Below are 7,677 nucleotides of genomic sequence, written 5' to 3'. Positions count from 1 at the left end.
GTTCCCTTGAACAGGAAGGGGCAGGACTGTTTAAATTTTTCAAAGATCACCCCAGTTGCTATGTGGGTGGGCTGGGGAGGCAGGATTGAAAGCTGGGAGAAGGGTTAGGAGGTTGTCGTGGTTGTCCTGGTGAGGCATGTTGGTGGCGGGGCCACACATTGAAGGTAGAATTCAGTGGAAAGATTTGAGAGATATTTTGGAAGTTAAATGGGTGGAATCGTTTTTCTTATAGTGATGGGCTGGCTATGGAGAGAGAAGGGAAGACAAAAAATGACTCCCCAGGTTTTGGTTTGAGTAATGGGTGGATGGCTGGAAAAGTATGTTTCTAGATTTCCCCCATACGCTTTCTTACAGAATTCCAATGCTTGCTTTAAATGAATGGTGGGACCCAAAGCTTCATGATTCATTCACTGCTTCTCAAACATGTCCTCGAGCTTTGTGTTGGTTCTGTGGTCTCGCTTGCTACTTTTCATGTTATCCGATAGTTTCCTTACACACGGCTTTGTAGAACCTGTAGCTTTCGCTTCTTAATTTAGCCTATAACATTTATTTCCATTATGTACAAGAATGTATTCAGCCGGATAGTTCATTTTTCTGTTACCATTCTAATTTATTGAACTCTGGGAGTCAGGTTGTGTGACTCCTCAGAACACACTGTATCAACGACTAGGTTATTAACAGGAGCTGGGTGAATCCTTGGTCCCTCCCTCCCTCCAAAAATAGAGTAAAGTTGCATAGATATTCCTTCCAACAATTTACCTGACATATAGCTCAATAAGTCATGTTAAATAGGAAATCATTCACATTTTCAAGTTTTACTAATAGAACCTATTGCTTAGTTTAAGGAATACATATTTTTGGTTGTGTATTCTATTTTTAGCACATGTTTTTCCCTTTTAAATTTGACCTTAAAAGTTGGACAGAATAGCTATATTTACATAGTGTTGTTCTAAATCGTATGGAAGTTTTTTTCCCCCACTTTATATTTTTAGTTACATGTATCATAAATGAATATATTCTCAATGTAAAAATTCAAACCAAGAATTATTTGAAACAAATATAGACTAAAATATGTAAGTTCTCCTTTGTCTATACATATGTATGCATGCAAATATAGGTATGTAATTATACTCTATCCATTGACATGCAACTTGTTACAAACATAACAAAATATCATGAAGATGTTTCCATATTTATACATGTAACACTATCTCAATCTTTTTTAATAATTGGAAATCATTTCATTGGATGTTCTATAATTTTTTTTAACATTCCCTTTTAAGGGATATTGAGGTTGTTTCCAATATTTTACTGTTAAAGACAATTCAAATGATCTTTCCTATATATGCTTCTTGTGTACACAGTTGAATATTTTTGATAGATTCATAGAAATTAAATTGTTTGGCTGAAAGTTATGTGTATCTCATGACACCAAAAATCTCTGTAAGTTCTTCACTTCACATCCATACAACAATCAACACTGGATATTAATAACCTTGAAACATTTTTGCCACTTTGGTGAAAGTATCCAGTATTGTTTTAATTTGTATTTATTTCTTTATTAGGGGTTGAGCATATATATTTGCCATTGGCCTTTTTTGTAAATTGCCAACTTAATGTTATTTTCCCATGTTTCTGTTGTCTTTTTATTTATAGGAATTATTTGTTTATTTTATATTTTAATTAATCTTTTATACACACCTAAAATGTTTTTCAGCCTGGCATACATCTTTTAGTTTGTCTATGGTATATTTCATCATGTAAACATTTAAAATTTTATGAAATTAAATCTTGTTATTTTTTCCCTTAGAATTTATAGATTTTCTATGCTAGTAAGAAGATCTTTTCCAGCCACATATTATAAAGACTATTCTCCTGTGTTTTTATCCTAATACTTCCTGTAGATTAAAAAACTACTTAGCTCTTTATTACATTGAAGATCTGTTTTTGTACATGGAGTTGGTTAGAGATCTAATCCCTATTTCTAAAACATGTGACCATTTAAATGTTTGTTGAATAAATAAATGAACTTAATTTTTTCCCTTCTCAGTGCACAGTATCAAGGAATACATGCTGTCAATATGTCTTATTACTGTTGATGTGAACTTTCATTACTTGATTAAGACACTGTTTTCTGGGTTTCCCCACTATAAAATTAGGATTTTCCCTTTTTAATTAATAAGTACCTTGTAGGGTGATATTTTAAGGTTTTGAAAATATTCATCTCAGTTTCTATTCATGGTTTTGCCCACTAATTTTCACATTATTGGGGGTTGTTCTTGTGTTTACCTAATGATCATTTTCAATCTCCTTCATTTCTTTCATATTTATGAGTTGAAATTCTATTGCAAGGAATAGTATATTTTTCTTCCCTAGTGATTGATAGATTGATATAAGTATGGACTCATAGATATTTATTTTATTCGATGGGTTGTAATCTGATACTATCATTATTTATTTTATCACTCAGAGTGTTCTAGCTTTGCCCATTGGGAACTCCTCTGAACTGGCTCCTCTGTTCCTTTGACAGAGCTCCATCATTTGTCAAATGCACCTTTACTTTTCGGCACCACCAGACATTCTAGGCTCATCTTATATGTTCACTGCCACAGCTTTGAAATCAACACTTTCTCCTAGGAACCTTGGTTCCTTTTATCAGAGAATGGCATTTAGAACCAGATATGCTAACTAGATATGCTAATTGCTACTGGTTTGTCATTGTTTTATAGGTCTTCTCAGCAGACAGAACTAAGAAATAATATGTATATTAATCTATGCAAATGCACATGTCTATATGTCTTTGTCTATGTATCTGTATATATATATATTAAAAACCACGAGTTCATACTAATACCTTTAGTTTCAATCCAACACCACAGACTTCAATTCTTTTCTCCCTCCTTCCCTTATTTGTAACTTTTTTTCTCCAAAAGTAAAAAACCTGACTCTTGTTATCCACAATATATTTACAAAGATGTCAACTCTAGTATAAACATAAGTAGTACTATGGACATCTTCAGTTAGAAAAACCCTGGGATATTATTAGGTGTAATTCCTTTATTTTTCAAATGAGAAAATCCAGGCCCACAGTGATTAAGTTGCCAAAGGGAAGAAGCAAATTACTAAAAGAAAAGAATTACAAATGTCAGGATTTTAAATTTTAATATTGTGTATATTTCACAGGAGAGTTTAGAAAGGACAGGAAATGTAATGTCAAGTCACTGCTGAGAAGAGGCATTAATTCATTTTTTTTCTTCACTATTGCTATCCAAGGGAGGCCATTCTGGTTAAAAAAGCAAAGCATTTGGTCAGCGTGGCTTGTGTATATAATATGGCCAAAGGCCTGAAAAACTAGACATACTACTCATGTGGCGTTAAGACAGCCTCCGGAAAATGGAGGAACCAAGTGTTCCATTACCGTGTCTAATTTCCACAACTACGGACACAGTCAAATCCTCAGAGGTCATTAAAGTTTATAGATCTCGTTACATGAAATGGACGTAAAAGAGCATTTTATTTCTTCTCTCTCTCATAACTATCATCGACATCTTGTCGTTCATGACTAAATGTCAGTCACAGTGACTGAAATTTCTAAAGTGGAGGTGAACAGAATAGTAAGCCTCCCAGAAAGGCATCTATTTTTCCAGCTTGCAAATTGACGATCATATGTCACATGTTGAAACCACAATTTTTAAACCCCTTCAGTGTTCCATCTCCCCTCTGCTATGGAGATTTGGGATCCTGTATTAACGATGCCGTCAGCTCCGGATTTTCTTTGAGTGGCCCAGGGCTAGACTGGAGAAGAGAAGGGGTTTGCCCTCATAGACAAGGTGGCTATGGAAAGAGGTGCCCCTCGGCATCTGGGAATCGAAACATGAAGGGTGTTTTTCTGTAAAACTAGGTCACATGTGACGGTCAGGCTCTCCTATCTGCTAACAACACAATGTATGTTGTGAGTTGCTAATAACACAATGTATATTGTGAGTTGAAACCTAAATTCCACATAACCTATTTCTGTGGGAAAATATTTCCAAGAAATCAAGTTAAAACTCAACTCATAAATTGATGACACCCCACTGAATTCATGTGCCTATTACATTTCAGCAATTTTATCCTACTATATTTATAATTTGTTAGTGCCTAAATCTTAAATTGTACTCTGGGCAGATTTCATCCTTGGCTTGGTTAGAACGATGGAAATGGTAATTGGATCACTGCCTTGGATTTTAGAAGTTCTGCAAAGCTGGTAAGTAGTGCCTGATTCTCCCGTGGGGCAAAGAGCCTAAGTATTCCCAAGAAAAAAGACTTCATACATCTACAGTAATCTCACAGAACATCCTCAAAGCAACTACTTTATCTTCAAAGCAACTACTTTTCCCCAGTTTCGCACTTGCATAGTCACCCTTCTGAATTGTCTCCCCTTCTATTTGCATTTGATATATATTTTAACTTCACGTCATCTATAATCAAATATTCAAGTAGCGACGAGTGTATAGAATGATTGCAACCAAGACCACAGTCTGGGGATATGAGTTAGTCATGAATCTTTATCCTGATTCAAGATATTTATGGACATTAACACTAGAGATGTGGAAAAATGCTCTTGCTTTGTGTGATTTAAGGATTTAAGGAAATTATTTCTGAGTTGTTTGATTGAAAGGAGATCTATAAAATTGCCACCTCACAAAACATTGAAGGTTTATTGCTTAAATAATCATAAAACAAAAATTCTTACCACTCAATAAGCAGTAGTCTCTTTAAAAAGGGTCTTTTTATTGCAGGAGACATTACAATAAATCTTTTTCAGAAAATATACTACTTTTTTATGGTTGGTATTTTACTGAACACTTTTTCTTACTTATCAAGGGCAAAAAATATTTCTCGGAGGACCTTTTTTTCTTCCAGTCCAACAAAGTAAAAACATTTATAACAAAAGAAATCAGCTTGAGACGAAAAACAGTTATTTTGAGGAATCCACCAAGAGGAATTGGGGGGGTGTGTGAAAAACTGACTTAAACATATACATTTGTAGTGACATGACAATAGAATAAACAAAAAATTATTCTCCAAATAGGTTATATTTTGTGTGTTTTTCTCTTTGCACATCTGTTAAGACAAAAGTTTCTCTTTAAATTTTACAAGGATTCAGAACCCTTAAATTGATCCCATTACTCATATTCACATCAATGGGCCTTCTGGTGAGAGAAGAATAATCCCCAGAGTGTATCTAAATGATGCTCTGAAATGGGTCTTATAAATTTTACTACATTACTAATCTCATTTTTGAACCACTTCACATCTGAAATGATAAATTAAGTTAGGGCAACAAAAAAATTTGTAAAATCAGTCTACCTGTTGATGGGGAACATAGACACTTCAAAAAGCTAGAGCTGGTAGGATACAATTAGTTGAAAATATTCAGGAAAAGAATGTGGATAATATTTCAAGTTCTAAAAGGCAAAAGATTTTGCCTTGGCATTGAGATCCTGGGGATGAGAAGTCAAGGGAACATTTTACCTTGTTATCATATGATCTTGTTTAGAACGTTTCTTAGAAAATTGTTCTCTGAAATATATCTAAGTGACTGAACCTTCTACAGGTTATATTAAGAAGGACTTGCTAAAAATCTAGCATATTGCAAGTAAAGTCTAACTCGCTATTATTATTTCTTCTGTATTTTAAAACAGTGCTCTCTATAAAGATGAATAAACATGCATGGCTAAAATAATCTATAAGAAGTCAATCTAGAATCTGTGGATATATTTTTGGGGGGTTGTAAGACTTTTTTAAATGAGCATTACATTTTCTGTATGTTTATTTTAATGATATTCTAAAAAGTGACTATTCAATACTATTTGGTTGACTTTTTTTATGATCAAATATTCCATGTGAAACCACTATTTTTGTTAGTTTGTATTTCAAAATATTAAGGGGGTACAGATGTTTTAGGTTCCATGGATCATTTTTGTAATGTTGGAGTCCTGGCTATAGGTGTGCCTGTCACCCAGATAGTGTTCATAATATCCATTAGTATACTAATCATCAAGGCAATGCAAATTAAAACCACAATGAGATATCATCTTATCTCAGTGAGAGTGGCTTTCATTAAAAAGTGCAAAAACAATAGATGCTGGCATGCATGCAGAGAGAAAGGAATGCGTATACGCTGTTGGTGGGACTATAAATTAGTACAACCTCTGTGGAAAACAATATGGAAATTCCTCAAAGAACTAAAAGTAGATCTACCATTTGATCTGGCAATTCTACTGCTGGGTATTTACCCAGAGGAAAAGAAGTCATTTTATCAAGTAGTCACTTGGACTTGAAGGTTTATAGCAGCACAATTCACAATTGCGAAGATGTGGAAACAACCCAAGTGCCCATCAATTCATGAGTGGATTAATAAAATGTGGTATATGCACACCACGGAGTACTACTCAGGCATAAAAAAGATGAATTAATAACTTTTGCAACAGTCTGAATGGAACTGGAGACCATTCTCCTAAGTGAAGTGTCGTATCAGAAGAATGGAAAAACAAACACCACATGTACTCACTATTAAAGGGCTTTTGTTTGATTTAGAATTGTGTTGGAGCCAAGGAGTTCTACGTTAATTGTTAAAAAACTAATAAAAACTGAAAGAGGCGTGGATGATGCATTCAGGGCAAGTGAAGTCCAGGCTGTGTGTAGGAAGTTTTCTTGAGAAGTGAGGCTAGGACTGAATCATCTCTGACCCCAGGAGTACAGGCATGAGAAACTTAAAACAATCTTGCAGCTTCTGGTTCAGGGAGGGTAGAAACACCACACCTGTTTGTCAGCTCTCTCTCCTGAGCTCATTAAAACATCAGTAATGGATTTAGATAAAACATAATTCTCAACCTTGAACATTAAAGAGAACAAGAGGGGCAATATTGAAGTTAACATATTTCAACAAATTTTGGAAAATTGGCTGGAGAATGTCGACTGATGAAGCAAAGCAGAAGAAGCTACAGCTTAAAACACATGCAGATTTAGGTATGACGAAGGCCGAGAATAAGACACAAGGCTGAAGGTACGGTGATCAGCCATCTTGGTTTGTGTGGGACTGTCCTGATTTTACTGCTGAAAGTTCCTTGTCCTACTGAGTCCCACAGTTGCAAGCAAACTGAGGCAGGTGGTCACTCAAGCTAAAAGCATTGAGCATTGTGCATAAGTTCATGCATACATTGACCTGCTCCTTCTATTTCTACCTTCCACAGCCATGCATTTAAAAAGAGAGAAAAGAAATACACTGCACTGGGCTGCTCTCTGAGTATTAGATGTTTGGAAAATTGTAATTGGTTTTATGCCCTTCACAATTTATATTTTAAAAACATTAATTATAAAATATAAATGTTATGATAATTTAGTTTATATAATAAAATATAAATATTTTAATTATATATAATCTTATCTAAAATATAAGTTATATAATGCATACTTTTATTATATCAAATATAATAAAATGATTTATTACTATTTAATTATGAAATATAAAACCCTCAAAATCTTTGTAATTGAGGAATAAAGCAATCCTGTGCTGTCTCGATTAGTCATATAATTGTGTTACCTACCAGTAATGATTTAACAGAACAGCATGCAGTCTGGCAAAAATACTTTAATTTTCATTGTATTGATATTGTATTTTTGTTTTCATTT

This window comes from Microcebus murinus, chromosome 15, assembly GCF_040939455.1.
Source record: "Microcebus murinus isolate Inina chromosome 15, M.murinus_Inina_mat1.0, whole genome shotgun sequence".
NCBI lineage: Eukaryota > Metazoa > Chordata > Mammalia > Primates > Cheirogaleidae > Microcebus > Microcebus murinus.
Note: the sequence above shows the minus strand (reverse complement) of the source record.